This window comes from Cibotium barometz, chromosome 13, assembly GCF_041138505.1.
Source record: "Cibotium barometz isolate CiBa-2024 chromosome 13, ASM4113850v1, whole genome shotgun sequence".
Classification (NCBI taxonomy): Eukaryota; Viridiplantae; Streptophyta; class Polypodiopsida; order Cyatheales; family Cibotiaceae; genus Cibotium; species Cibotium barometz.
The window spans coordinates 33,794,411-33,811,632 of NC_141058.1; positions in this window are offsets into that span (position 1 = coordinate 33,794,411).

Here is a 17,222-nt window from a genome sequence, read left to right on the forward strand (position 1 = left end):
CCCTTGATTGTTTGTTACTGATGTTCAAGAGTAGAAATTGTGGATGCATAATCCTTTGGAGATAGTGATTCTTGTCGTAAAGCAAAGATCAATAGAAGGGAGTATTGGGCTTTAAAAAAAAAGAGTCACGAATAAGAGCCAAGGCATTGCAATGCTTAGAGCATGGTCCTAAGGTGATTACTACTATGGATGCCAAAAGAAGAGGCCAAGTTTGTAGATTGTTAGCAAATTATTAACAATAAACAAAGGGGATGGACCTCGATACTTCAAAGGAGATCTTACAACTCCTCCTCCATCCTACATTTAAGGATTTACAACCTACACCATTAGTCTCAGTTATCAATGCTTTTAACTACTTTAAAGTAGCATATTACATCTAAGTGCTTGACAGTGCTTCATTGGTTGTTTGTCAGTGATTTTAACTACTTTGAAGCTCTATACAAATTGACCTTCCTATTGCTTTGGTAGGTTCTATAAAAGATTCTAAGAGCACTATCTAGAGCTGAAGATCTTTGTACGATGTTTTGAGGGCCTAAAGCCATATTTTGTATGCAAGTGAAAGATCAATATACTTATTGCTATCTATGTTACACATGTGTACATAATGTTTCTTCAGGATGCAGTCAATCAGATGTGCCATCTCAACACTTTGGGATCCATGGGCCAACATGCACATGTACTTGTTCAGTATGTGGGGAGTCAGGGTCACTTGGCTACATAGTAGCTTCTGCTGAACATACATACAAGAGTATCACAAAAATTTGGGAATCTATACTATGTCCCAAGCATGTTGCATCCATGTTCCATGTACATAAATGTTTGGAAACCGAGAGCATGGTATCACTTAGAAATCTTGATAGACATTCCTTGAATTGTTGAGCTTGCCACCTATAGATGAGGTTATGCTTGATAAATCTGCTAATGTATGCTTTGAATAAGGAAACTAGATCCATTTATGCCAACTTCTTCACAATAAGATCCTTCCTTTTCTTGTTGTTCCCCTCATCATCAACTTTGCTAGTCTCGATGTCCTCAAAAACCTTCACAGAGACTTGGAAATCCTTCTAATCATTCTTGCAGACATAACACCATCCTTTTAATGCCACATTGGCCACCATTTCCCATCAAACATTTATGTACATGGAACATGGACACAACATGCTTGTGACATAGTAGAGATCCCCAAATTTTTGTTAGCTAGCTATGTAGCCAAGTGACCCTGACTCCCCACATACAAAACAAGTACATGTGCATGTTCCATCATGCACATAAATGTTTGATGGAAAAGTGTGGCCAATGTGGTATTTAAAGGATGGTGTTATGTCTGCAAGAGAATGACCAGAAGGATTTGTAGGTATATGTGAAGGTTTTTGAGGACATCAAGACTAGAAAATTTGATGATGAGGGGAACAACAAGACAAGGAAGGATCTTATTATGAATAAGTTAGCATACCTCCTACGTAGGAACAAACAAAGTGGGATGGAAGAGATGCGCAAACACATGCATTGCTTGCTTTGTTAGTAAAGAGAAGTATCATTCCTCACATTCAATCATGTAGGATTGGTAAACATACTTGGGATGCACTTGCGTCATTGTACCAAGTACGTAATAAAGCACGTGTTGCTTATCTATGCAAGCAATTAGAGTCAGAGCATATGGATGAGGGAGACTCCATGGATGGTTTTCTTACAAAAAATCAAGATTTTAAGGAGCAGTTGGCCAGTGTTGATGAAGTATATCCTGACAGTTAATTGGTGCCTCTACTATCTTAAGTGCATTATCGGACTCGTATCAAGGTTTTTCTTCTACCATCAGACTCATGATGAAAGGAAATCCAAATGCCTTGAAGTTTGAGGAGTTAGTTTTTGTGCTCTTATTTACAAGAAGAGCAATCTAGGCAAGGCAATTTATGTGGTGAAGCTAAACTCTATTAGAAAGGAGCCAGATTTGTATGAACCTGAATGGCTAAGTGCATATATATTGATGTATTCCTTGAAGAGTTGATAAAAATTCCCCTAAACTGAGGAGTGGATCATTAGATAGAACTTATACTAAGTGCATAACCAACTGCAAGGGAGCCTACAAAATGGTTGTTCCAGAGGCGATTGAACTTAAGGAACAACTAAAGCAACTCCAAGAGTACTTTATTCAAGCAAGTATATCTCCATGGGGCATGCTAGTTCTCTTTCAAAAAAATAAAGATGGAATGTTGAGATTGTACATTGATTACAAAGGTTTGAATCAGCTTCGTCGTACGGTCAAGAATAAGTATCTGATACCTAGAATAAATGAGCTTTTAGATTAGTTACATGGAGAAAAAATGTTTACAAAGATTGATTTAAGGTCTACATATTATGAGATTAGAATCAAGGAGCAAGACATACCCCAAAGATAGCTTTTAACACAAGCTCTGGGCACTATGAATTTACTACAATGCCCTTTGGCCTCATAAATTCTCCCGTAACCTTCAATCAATTGATGCAAGAGATATTTAGGGAGTATTTGGATGACTTTGGTATTCTTTTATGGCATTTTAGCTTATTCCAAAAATGTCGCAGATCATGAGAATGTCCTCTACAAGGGATGATTCACATTTAGAATATATTGAATCTTGTCTTTGAATATATTGAATCTTATTCCAAAAATGTCGCAGATCATGAGAATGTCCTCTACAAGGGATGATTCACATTTAGAATATATTGAATCTTGTCTTTGAATATTTGGTAGCCCTAATCTCTACTAAGAGGAGAATCTCCTTTCAGGCACAAGTATTTTCATCCAAACCTAGAGGCCATTAGGATATGTTAGATTTTCTTTCCATTAGGATATGTAATTGCGTCAAAAGTTATGCCAAACTCTCGCAATTTTAGCATTGGGTTAGTTATTAAAACAATCTTCAACTTATCAAACACACTCATGCACATAGGGGTCCATTTAAATGGCACATCTTTCTGTAATCTAGTAAAAGATACTAAAAAGCATGGCAAAATCACTCAAAAGTCTAGGGAGAAAGGCTTGAGAATGCATAGAGAGACACCTATTGCCATAGAAAAGAGGCAAGAAGAGAGACACCATGAAAGAGAGAAGAAGAATATTTATTAAAAAAAACCTCCTCAACCACCCACAATCCACCCTCCAAATTGCCAATTTTATTTAATAAAAGTTTGATTACATGGTCTATTTATTTTCACCTTTGGAAAACTTCTAAAGCATTTCCAAGAAATAGGAACATAAGAACATGTGAATGCCATTTAGAGAATTTACGGACCCACTATTAATGCCGACACTTATAATTGTCAAAAGATACATCAAGCATAAGACATTGGCATAAATGCTAATAATTTAGCATAAAATATTAACTTCGTAAATGTAGAACCACTTTGCAATGCTATTTTGGTACCAAAATTGAATGTCATCATTCCTCCCACACTTAGCTTGCGAATTGTCCCCACGAGCAAAAGTATCAAAGTAGAACCTCCATTATGAAACTACTTCAAACCTTGATCTCCAGACTCACAAGGGACCACCTCATTCCCAACACACTCCATCACTCTCCACACTAAATTCTTTTTTAAATCCTAATAAAGATAAGGAAGAATAAACCCCAAAAACTTCACCCTCAGAAATCCCAACTCACATCCATGAGGAAGAATGAAAACTCCACCTTTGGCACCAATGAAAACCCAGCATGATGTTGCATTTAAACACTCAAAAACTTCACCCTCAGAAATCCCAACTCACATCCATGAGGAAGAATGAAAAGTCCACCTTTGGCACATGATAAAACTTGAATGTTCTCCCACCCACTTAACTCCCAATTCACAATTGGTGGGATCCTTATGCAAGAAGGAAGGCCAGTAGCTTATAAGTCAACGAAAGCTCACATCCCATGAGCGAAACTATGTAGTTTATGCTTTGTAGCCTTTGGCAATCACTCATGCTTTGAAAATGTGGAGGCATAATCTTTGTGGAGAGAGATTTACTCTTGTTGATTCGCCACCACAAAAGCTCAAAATGGATATTTACAAGAGTGACCTTAATATGCAAGGTGGATACAAACATTGCAAGAATTTGATTTTAAAATCAAATATATATCACAGAAAGACAATGCAGCTGTTGACGCTCTCAGTCAAAAAGCTTCCTTGCTCACCCATAACTATAATTTGTAACCGCTTCCTATAGAAATTAAGGAAAAGATTGGGATAGATAAATTCTTTGTCCCAATAATTTCCTTATTGATGCAAGAGACCAAGACTGCCTGGGAACTAAATAAAGTTCAAGGATTTAAGTTTGAGAATAGACACTTATATTATAATGATGCAAGAGATCAAGTCTACATAGGAACTAAATAAAGTTCAAGGATTTTAGTTTGAGGATGGAAACTTATATTATAATGACCACTTGTGTGCTCTAAGCGAAGGAGGATTCAAGAAGCGGACCAAGGAACACTCATCATTTATGGCATGCATGTTTTCTCCCCAAGCTTTTGCACCCCAACGTCAATAAAGAGGATTTTGGTTGAGGCTCATGACAGCCTAATTACTAGACATCCTGGATATGTGAAGAAATTCACGATAGTTAAGAAGAGTTTCTTTTGGCTAGGATTGAATTGAGATGTATTGAATCATGTTCGTTGTTCAATGCCTTAATTGTCAAAGGATCAAAGCAGAGAGAATAAAGTTACCTAGGAAATTATATAATAATCTAGATATTCCAACAATGAAATGAGAATGTATAAGTATGGATTTCATTATCGGTTTACCTTCAAGTGCTAGATATGATTCTATATTTGTGGTGGTTTATTGATAGATTAGCTAAAGTTACCCATTTAATTCCTGTAAGACTTTTTCTACAATGGATATTACTAAAGTATTTTTGTGAGAGATTTTCAGGCTTCATGGATTACCTCACAGGATCGAGACACAAAGTTTAGCTCGTGTTTTTGGACCTTATCTCATCACAAGAAAGGTTAAAGATCAAGCGTATGAACTTCTTCTCCCTTCACATATTAAAGTGCATAATGATTTTCATGTCAGCCTTTTAAATAAGTATCATCTTAACCCTAAACATATCTTGGAAGATGATCAAGTAATCATGCCTGCTCAAGGTCATATTGACTTAGAGCTAAAAGAAATCTTAGATATTAGAGAAAAGCCCTTAAGGAATCGAATTTTAAGAGAATGTTTGGTAAAATGGAAATTATTCTTTGTTGAAGATGTAACATGAGAGAAAGAGAAGGACTTAACTAGAGATTATCCCCAATTTGTATATTGAGGACATCTTGGTTCTTTTAGTGGGGGAGTGTACAATCCCTCCTATCCCTTATAAATTTTTAAGTGTAAAATTGCCAAACTATATAGTTTTGAGGAGAGAGAAAATGAGAATTTATTGGTTTTAAATAGAAATCCTCTTCTGATGAATCAAAATAGCCTTTTTTAAAAACAAATCTATAGGTCTCATATGTTAAAAATGTTGAGAGTAACCTGTGACCCCTAAGTGCACACATCACATTTTTCCCCCACTTGTTAAAGGTTAAAATATTAAAGTCAAGTGAAATAAATTAATTAAGGGAATGGAAGAAAAAATTAATTTATCTAGAGTGTGATTAACCACCACAGCAAAATATTAGGAGTTAATTAGGTAAGGTTTGCAAGGTAAATTTTTAATTTATTAAGGCCTAAATCCTCGGTGTACACATTTAATTAAATTAAATGTGAGTAATGGCCTTTAGACTAAGGTTGTAAAGCCATGGTTTATGCAAAATGGTAAGTGGTAAACCTCCCATGGTTTTTGGGTTGGTGGAAAGTGAAAATGACTAATGTTGTGCTCTCTTGTATTAGTTTATTTTGGGCTTGCATAAGATTAACTAGCCCCCAAGTAACTGGAGAAGAACTCAATCATGCCCCTAGCCCACCATTTAGTTGAGTTGCATTGAGATTTGACCATATACTTGTTTGGAAGTTTACATTGTGCATGGTATCTGAAGCTACACATGTACATTCCAAGTTGTGCACACACATTTAAGTTGTACACGCATGTTCCCAGCTGCGCACACACGTTCCCATGTTTATCCAAAGATGTGCACACACTTTCCAAGTTGTGCACACACATTTTGAGTTGTGCATGCATGTTCCTAGTTACGCATGCTCATTCCTATGTTTATCTAAAGTTGTGCACCCACATTCTGAGTGATGCATGCACGTTCCTACGTTTATCTAAAGCTGCGCATGCACGTTTTGAGTTACACATGCATGTTCCTAGGTTGTGCACGCACATTCTTATGTTTATCTGAAGCTACACATGATCATTCCAAGGTCTGCATGTACGTTCTCATGTTTATCTGAAGCTATGCATGCATGTTTAGAGTTATGCACATACATGTGTCACTCTGCATATGTACGTTCCCAAGAATGGCATGTGTATGTATGTTCCGGCTTGTGTACCTACATTCCCACTCAAAAATTATATAAGTTGGCCCCCTCCTCTCATTTTTTCACTATTCACTTTCTTGCTAGCCAAACTTTTGTGGCAATTTTAGCCAGAAATCACCCACACCTTCATAGCCCCCTTCAGTACTCTATCAATTCCTCTCACTAATTTTCTTCACGGGAACAGAAGCATGTGCCTCAGCAAACACATCGGCTAACACTATTTTGTTTACACCCACCAAGAAGAGGAAGACCACAAAGGTCCACAAGGTCCTAGAGTACCAGGTAGCTGGCCCACTGACTTCTCCCCACTTTCTTGTTGGAGAAGATCCCAAAGTTACAATTTAACTTCCGATGGGTACCTCCACCTCGGCCACCCACCCTTCAATAAGGCATGGATGATTTGCATCATGTAAAAATTCATGTGCACAACTCCAACATCGTAATCACCATTTGCTTCTTCCGCCTTGTCATCACTCTTCTAATGGAATTTCTAGACTGGGATAGTTCTAATGAAGGTTCCTAAGGGCCTCGCCTTTGATATCAATAAAGGCCCAACACTTCGACAGCCTACCAACGATGAGTAAAATGGATGCAAGGCTTGTGGTTGTGCTCATCTTTAAAGATATGTTCAAGACAACCTTTTGGACATCCTATCCACCCAATACCCAAAGTCCCACTTTGCCTTCTATTAGAATTACAATGGCTTTTGCCACTTTGCTTCAATAAAGATTCCAAGGATAGAACCATGATTAGGGAGGGGGTTATATTAACCATGTTGGCTAACATTACTCCAAACATGTGGCAATACTTTTTGAGCCATACTTTTTGTACCACACAAAGCGCTTCATGTAAATGATTATGGGAAATCTCCAAGCTTATGACTTGTGTAATGCCAAAAAATAGTCCAAACCAAGCTTACGACTCATCTAACACTGGAAATTAGCCTAGACTAGCTTTTGGGCCCTAGTACATTACTTGGGTGGTCATGCATTGCAAATATGAGTCTTGTATATATAAAACATTTTGACTAATGAGAAGGGACATAATCCCATTCTCACAATTGAATTTGAGTCTTTCTTGCTCTTGTGATTGATGCTTGCTTGTGTGCGCTCTCTTCTTTGTAATGCTTGCTTGTGTGCTCTCTTCTCTTTGATGCATGCTTGCTTAAGGATTGTGTGTGTTAGCATGATTATGCTAGTTCTCCTCTTCCTCTCTCCTTCTCTCCCCTTATCCCCCATGCTTTCACTCACCAAGGCATTGAGGTAGAGCTTAAACTTTCCATAGCTCTCTCCCTCTTTTCTCCGCACCCATCTGTAAGGCTTCCTTGTGTGGTGACAATGAGGAAGGCAAGGTTGAGGACCCTAGATCTCCATAACAAAGGGTTGCTTTACCAAGAGTGGCTAGAGGTGCAAGCCGATAAGACACTTGTATTCTTCTCTCCCTTGTGCAAGGCTCAAGTGATCCTGAATTGATGAACAAAACACCAATAGTGGCTTTTAATAGCAAAAAGAGACATTTGAAAAAGATGTCGTCTCTATGTAGCTTATACACTTTTATAAGTGCCATGGGTTTTTTTTGGATTATATGTAACTTATACAAGTACAGGAAAATGTATAAGATGGTTTTTGTAAGGGGCCTATGCAAATGGTCTATGTATGTATGTGCATATACATACATATATGTACGTGTACATATGCATATATATATATATATGTACATATACATACATATATGTACATGTATATATATATATATACATATATAGACATATATAGACATATATATACATATATAGACATATATATACATATATACATATATACGTATATAGACATATATAGACATATATATACATACATATATACATATACATGCATGTATGTATGTATGTATGTATGTATATATATATATCATACATACATACATATATACATGTATGTATATGTATGTATGTATGTATGTATGTATATATATATGTATATGTATATATATGTATATGTATATATATATATATGTATATATATATATATATATATGTATATGTATACATATATATGTATACATATATGTATATGTATATGTATACATATATGTATATGTATATATATATATGTATATGTATATATATATGTATGTGTATGTATATATGTATATATATATATATATATATGTATATATATATATATATATATATACATATATATATATATATGTATACATATATGTATATGTATATGTATACATATATGTATATGTATGTATACATATATGTATATGTATATATATATATGTATATGTATATATATATGTATGTGTATGTATATATGTATATATATATATATATATATATATATGTATGTATGTATGTATATATATATGTATATGTATATATATATATATATGTATATATATATGTATATACATACATACATATATATATATATATGTGTGTATATATGTATGTATGTATATGTATACACACACATACATATATGTGCAAGAACATGCATATATATGTATGTACTTACATATATATATGTAAGTACACACACATACATGTATCTGTAAGTACATACATATATATGTATGTGTATGTATTATTGAGATATCGAGCTCAACTAGTGCTACGACAGACATTGATAACCCACCTGGGTGATAGCTTTCGCACTTATGCCACTGGCATGGTTGATATGCCGCCAATGGATGACAGGCTTTGTGACAACCACTTTGTAGTGGCATAGTTATAACGCCAGCTCATATAGCCGCATTCACACTATGGACTGACCATTGTATGTTATTGTAAGAGAGTACTTTCACTTTATGTATGTACTCTTATCTTTTAGTTATATGGTTATAGACAAGAGAAGAAGATAGAAGAAAATTTGGCCATCCATCTCTCTCTCTCTCTCTCTCGTGTGTGTGTGTGTGTGTGTGTGTGTGTGTGTGTGTGTGTGTGTATGTGTGTGTGCTTGCAAGGAACTCAAGGTTTCCCTCTCCCTCATTCTCCTTATGGTATCAAAGCTCTGATTCGTGTGAGAGCTAAGGAGGCAAGCAAGAGGCACGAACAAGCAAGCAAGGAATTGGTACATGAGTAAGAGAATCATTATCTCTTCCCTTCTTGGTTAGGTACAACAACCCCTCAATAGCTTTGGGAGCTATACATCTCCAATTGAGGAGCTTTCTTCACAGGCTTGGAGGTGCATGTGTGGTACTCAATACTTTATACTATAGTTTTACAGCCAGATTCGCGTTTCGGGTGCGTTTGGAACCTCGTTCGGTCATTGCAAGGCATTTTCGGTAGTTTCGGGATGTTCTGTCAAAGAACTGTCTCTAGTTGAACTATGGTTATTAAAGTGCAACAGTGCATTTTGGGATTGCAGACAATGTTTGCACATATATTGTTGATATTGGGTGTATGTACATGTACTACTTTGGTTAGATTTGGTGACATACACGTTGTGTTGAAGTACCGCTCTACAGCAGTACAGAAGATACTGCTGTGTTACACGTTGCATACAAAAATTATAGGTTGGATAAGAACAACTTCCATGCCTGTAAGTTCACAATGACCAATTTCCTAATGGGTAAATGATTTTGGGACTATCTCGAAGGAGACAATAAGAAGCCTCTAGATTTGTCCAAAGAGAATGCCACTCTAACGGATATAAAGTTATTCAAGAACTGGAACCAGGATGTAAGGAAAGTCATGTATTGGCTTTTAATCAATGTTACAGACACGATGATAGGACACATATAGTATGCTAACACTCCAACAGTTACGTGGTAGCATATGGTGCAGATGTTCCAGACCAACACAAAGGTAAGGAAATTGCAACTAAAACAAGAGCTGCATACTATGATTAAGAAAAGCACGTCTATTAATGAATATGCCTTAAAGATCAAGGGCATTGTTGAATCCCTTGGGTCTATCAATGTATCAGTGGAAGATGATGATTTAATGAGCGTCTATCTAAATGGGCTTGGCAAAGAGTACAAGCCATTCAAGACCTCCATTGCAATCAAGGAGAATTTTCCCAACTTTCGGGACTTAGTGTCTATGTTGATTGAATAGAAGAAAAATCTCTTGGTGAGGACTCTTCTTCACAAAGAAAGAACACATCAAAATAGGACTTCTACTCCAATTCAGGTAGAGGCAGAGGTAGAGGTCATGGTCGAGGCCAAGGTGGTGGCCGGCATGGAAACCAAAATTATGAACAACAACAGGCAAATGAATCGCAGGCACAACAATCATACATAGGTGGAAGAGGCCAGTCTAGAGGTAGGGGGAGCTAGAGGAGTCGAGGTGGTTGGCAAAGAAATTAGACTGTAAATAGCATAGAGTGCTATTATTGTGGAAAACCAAAGGATTGCTTTAAAAAGCAGAATGACATTAAAAGTGGAAAGTTACAGAAAGGTAACTATGCATCATCAAGTAAACATGGTGGTGATTAAAGAAGTGAGCAGTTGTTTCTAATGCAGCACATGCTCAGTTACACAAAACAGGAGATGTGTCAGGATCTTAAGATATATGGTATGTGGATTCTAGCACCTCTAACCACATGACCACTCAAGGTGAGTGGTTTAGAGACATGCAGAAAATGGATAAACCTGGTTATGTAGAAACACATGATGACATTGTGCATCCTATTGCAAATGTTGGTAAATTGCCATTGTCTATGCAGGATGGCAAAATGACGTACTTAGTAAATGTACTTCATGTTCCAAAGATTGCAAAGAACCTGGTTTCTTTAGAAGACTTTAAAAATCAGTGTCACGTGGTTGCAAGGGATAACAAAAATGGTAAGATGTTTACTTTGGATGTGAACATGCTTGAGGTAAAGGCATCCATATTTGTACATGGAACAGGTGTTGTTGTAGATATTGACATATGGCACAAGTACATTGGTCATGTGAATATATAGCAGCTCAAGTCTACACAGGTCTTGCAGGGGGTCTTTTAAAAATCAAATCACCCATAGGGTAATTGATTATAATTTGGGCAACTACTAATCTTGATTCCTAGGAAACAACGCTTTTTTCCTCATCCATGCAAGGCACAGCCGCTGGCCTAGTCTTCTAGAATAGAGTTGCCCGAGAACAGCGTAAGGCTTTAACTTAATCTGTTAGAAAGCTACCCGACTAATCGGGTCCACCCATCCGCAGGATGGTGTCGTCGAGGCATTTCATCCTCCCACTTTCCATCTTACTCACGTGTCAATTTGTTTTCTAATTAATCCTACCACACCATTTGACATAAATAAACATGTTCCTTAATTAAGGCCCTTTCACAACGTTCGTTAAAACACCCTCTTTCCACAATATAATAATGCCAAAGACAAGATTTATAGAAAAACAATTTATACAAGAATCAATTCCATACAAGCCAAACCGGCTCTCTTATTCTTTTCCTTTATATTGTCGATGATCTAGAATTCGGCCTTCCAGTCTCTACATGCTAGGCAAAACCCTATGGGACCATATACCTCATCGTCATTCGCCTGGTGAAGACTCAAGCCGGCCTGTCGCCCCCTCAGACTCCATCGCTCAATCCTCCCGCCCCTCAGAGGGATGTCTACGTGCTAGGTTGGGCTTATTCACCGCACTAGCCTGGGCCCTCAGAACTAGACAGCATCACAATTACTCGCCTCAATCGACGAACCTCATTCTCCCAATGGTATGAGGGATACCATGGGCTAACTTTGGGCCTTACTAACGTCTCCGCCGTCCGGCTACACAAGCACAAGAACGGGGCAGCGTCAAGGCGCAGGGAGAAGTTGTCCTTAATTTAACCAAGATAACAATCCATTTACTCAACTAAACCATAGGACTAGAATCTACATTACCTTCTTAAGAAAACAACCCTTTCACAAAGATTTTAGCATTTCAACTTGAGATTGTGATAAGATATTCTTTATTAAGGCATATGCTATTGTTTAAAAGAATAAAAACTTTAACTAGTAAATCAATCAAATAGATCACTATTAACAATTAATAGAGAAGCCGGGGCCATACCTCAATCCCTAAGAATGATATATAATGAAAAAATATATATATATATACTTTATAGAAATTTGTCGTTTATCGTTGTCTTTGTTGGTTAATAAGAGTTTCATAACTTGATATATGAGAATAGAGGGTCTTCTAATGCCTTCTCTTACGATTGAAATCATCCGATCATCCCCAAGCTTTATCTCCTCTTACTCGTACTCTGACTTTTCTCTCTTTCGAAGGTCTATGGCAAAGTAGCCTTCTCTTGCAGGGCTACAACATACTATTCTTTCTTTAAAAGAAAAGCTATGAAGTAGTAGTCTCTTCCTCATAAAGGTCATAACAAGCTAGCTTTCTTTTTCAAGAGATTAGATAAGAATAAAGGGATATATGCATCTCAAGGTCTAGAAACACCTTGTGGCTACTAGTTGCATTCTTACAGTTTTTCTGTGTAGAGACCTTGGCAGAACCAGCAAATTGTTTCAGCTATAACTCTCTAATAAAAACCCAGAATATAGTCATGTAACCACTCAAAAGAACCGGAAGACATCTAGTCTACAAGCCATTGTAAGAGCAAAATAGGTGAAAATGTTTATATATAGCTGCAAACATGCCATCTTTAGAAACACGTTGCTTTTTCACATTTTTAGTGTGCATGGACTCTAAATATGTAAAAGTACTCTAGATATGACCTCCTATCACCTAAATTCAAAATTCTACTTTTGGAGATACTTATCTCTTAATATAACTATTCTTGTCTTCTTATTTCTTTTAGGATTTTTGGAGCTAATATTTTTACTCTATTACTTTCCTAATGTTTCTAGCCTTATTGCTCACTCTTCTCTAAGTGCACTCTCTTTCCTTCTTGAAATCTATGTTAAAAGAGACACATGGGACCTTACAGGTATGATAGGCTGTAAGTCTATTTCAATGCCACTGTAGCAAAACACAAGGCTTTCTGCAGATACATGTGAGCATTTGGAGGACCCCACTACGTACAACGCATAGTGGGTAGCTTGATCTACATGACCATTACTAGGCCATACTTGAGCTATGTTGTTGGACTTCTGAGTCAATTTATATAGGTCCCTAGGAAGGCACACTTTGATGTGGCTAAACGGATTCTCAGGTTCATAAAGCCCACATCTGATTATGGACTTTTCTATGAGGTTGGTATAAAGATACGGCTACATGGGTACACAGATGCTGATTGGGCTGAGCAGTAAGAAGCAGCCAACAATTGCTTTATCGAGTAGAGAGGCAGAGTACAACGATGCTACTATGGTAGCCTGTGAGGTACCTTAATTTCAGGAGCTACTTTGTGATATGGGTGAGCCCGTGTGGATAGGGCAATTGTCATTTATTATGACAACATGAGTAGTATAAAATTGGCTAGTAACCCAGTATACCATGCGAGAACGAAGCATATTGAGGTGTATTATCACTTTGTGAGGGAGAAGGTTATAGCAGGTGATGTAGATTTGGTATACAGAGGATCGGGTGGCTGACATCTTCATGAAGGCATCGAGCACACAAAAACTCCATAGGTTTAGGAGCTTACTTGGAGTGCAATGTGTGGAGTTGAGTTTGAGGGGGAGTGTTGAGATATTAAGATAGCTTTCGCACTTATGCCGCTGATATGGTTGATATGCCGCTAGAGGGGATGACAACCTGTGCGACAACCACTTTGGAGTACTAGAGTTATGGCATAGCTATAGTGCCAACTCATATAGTCAAATTCACATTATGGACCGACCATTGTATGTTATTGTAAGAGAGTACTTTCCCTTTATGTATGTACTCTTATCTTTTAGCTATATGGTTGTAGAGAAGAGATGAAAATATAAGAAAATTCAGCCATCCATCTCTCTCTTGTATCTTGCTCTCTCTTGTGTGTGTGTGTGTGTGTGTGTGTGTGTGTGTGTGTGTCTTTGCAAGGAACTCAAGCTCTCCCTCTCCCTTGCATTCTCTTTATGTACATATGCATATATAAATGCATGTACATACATACATATATTTACACACATATGCATGTGGACACACATACGTGCGTGTGTTTGTGTGTGTGTGTGTGTATGTGTATATATATATATATATATATATATATATATATTTACACACATATGTATGTGGACACACATACGTGCGTGTGTTTGTGTGTGTGTGTGTGTGTGTGTGTATGTATGTATGTATATATATATATATATACATACACATACTTTAGTATGTGTATATATAAATGTGTCTATATACATGCACAAACATATATTTGTATGTGCATGTACCTATGTGTATATATATGCATGTATATACATACATATATTTGCACACACACACACACACACACACACACACACACACACATGTATGTGTTTGTGTATAGACATATATATATACACTTTAATATATGCATATATAAGTGTCTTTATATACATATATTCACACATATATATGTGAATATGTGTACATATGTGTGTGTGTACATATATTCAGTACACACACACACACATATTCACATATATATGTGTGAATATATGTATATAAACACACTTATATATACACATATTAACGTATATATATATATATATATATGTATATATATATATATATTTATTTATTTATGTGTGTGTGTATACATAGACACTATGCGTATGTATGTCTATGCATGCGTGCTAGTATGTTTGTATGTATATACGTACGTGTATGCTTGCATGCATACACACGCATGCACGTGTACATGCACGTGTGCACACACACGTGTTACGAAATTACACAGAGTAATACAAAATCCACCTAACTCATGTTTTATTATAATAACCTAAAAGATAACATATAACTTAAGGTACCCCCTTCACATCTCACATTACCCATAACAATGCTTACACTTCGAATGCATGCCCTACAAATGCCACATTTTTAGAACATGTCGACAAATAGGATGGAGACATTAAAGCTCATCCTAATTACATACATACACATATACATGCATACATATAAACATGCACACACATGCATACATACATGTGTGTGTGCATGTATGCAAATGTGTGTATATATACACATGCACAAATATGTATGTATATGTACACATGTATACATCCATACATAACTATGTGTTTGTATACATGCATACACATGTGTATGTACGTACACACATATGGTATGTATGCATGTATACATATGTCTACATATATATACACATGTATACATATATATTCACATGTATACATACATGCAAACACACACACATGTGTGTGCGTGCATGTTTGCATACACATGTGTATGTATATACACATATGTGTGTGTATGCTTGTATACACATGTGTACGTTTAAATACACATACATACATGCATACACGCATATGTGTGTGTATATATACATACACATGTGTATGTATATATACACATGCATAAATACATGCAAACATGGATAAATACACATGTGTGTGGGTGCATGTGTGTGTGTATATATATATGTATATACATATGTGTGTATGTGCGTGAGCATTTGCATGCGTGTGTATGTATATATACACTTGCATACATACAAGCATCTATATATGTGTTATATATATGTATGTTTGGCATACATACACACACATACATTTTATACATATATATGTGTACATACAGATATATATACACATACATATACATAAATATATATGTGTGTGTATGTGTGTGTACGTATACATACATACATACATACATATATATGCATATATACATAAATATGTAAGCGTGTATGTATATATGTATGTATGTATGTATGCATGCATACATACACACATACATACATACATATTTATGTATGTATGTACATACATACACAATGGTGGCTAGCCTACACAAACTTCATACTATTGTTTATGTGACTACAATTAGCAAGTTGCAACACAACAAACACGCACACACGCGGACACGTATGTACACACACACACACACTCAAATGCATGCACAATGGTGGTTAGTTCCTTATAGTGGCTAGCCTACATAGACTTCCATACTATTGTTTATAACAACTACAAATTGTAACACAACAAGCAAATCTATTTTTTACTAGTCAATAGTGCAAGTACACATCAATAAAGTTGGAAATGGTTGAAATCTATAACCAACAATCTTTATGGGCTTTGATTAAAATCACTGTTGTATATAACTAGGGGTTCACATGACGAACATCCTTTTAATAAAACTCTCGGAATCGCCACATAGCCATGTTTCTTTCTTTCTAATTAGCAAGAAAAAAATCTCTGATGATCAATAAGAAAAAGCAAAGAAATTATGTAATTTTAGCTTATTCAACAAGAAACTAACCTTAAAGCCTTCTTATAAATGATTGCCTTTATATACTTCCAAGAAGTAGTTTTTGTTTTGTTTTTTTGTTGCGAGAGAGGGTACTTAATTTTGATGCCATTACTTTCTACTATGGGAGTGGGTAGATTCCAACCATGTACGTCCCTTTTGGAAGGCAAGGGTGCTACGAATGGGATAAACATGAGGAGGCAAGAAGTAGTCATTTGAACTACCTACACTTTAATTGGTCTACATAGGGCATGTTCACATGCTAGTTGGAATTTCCCATTGGTTAGGAACTGGTTACTTTTTTTACTTATTTAATAAATTATGGAGATATCATCTCTATATTATTTTATCTCTATCTATCTATCTATCTATCTATCTATATATTATCTTAAGGAAGAGTTTCACAAAGCTTCCACGTGGTAAGAATTTGGAGGTTCGGGAAGTAGAGGAGGAGGTTTGGGTAGAATTTGATTTTGGAAGCCTCAAAAGACGTGCGA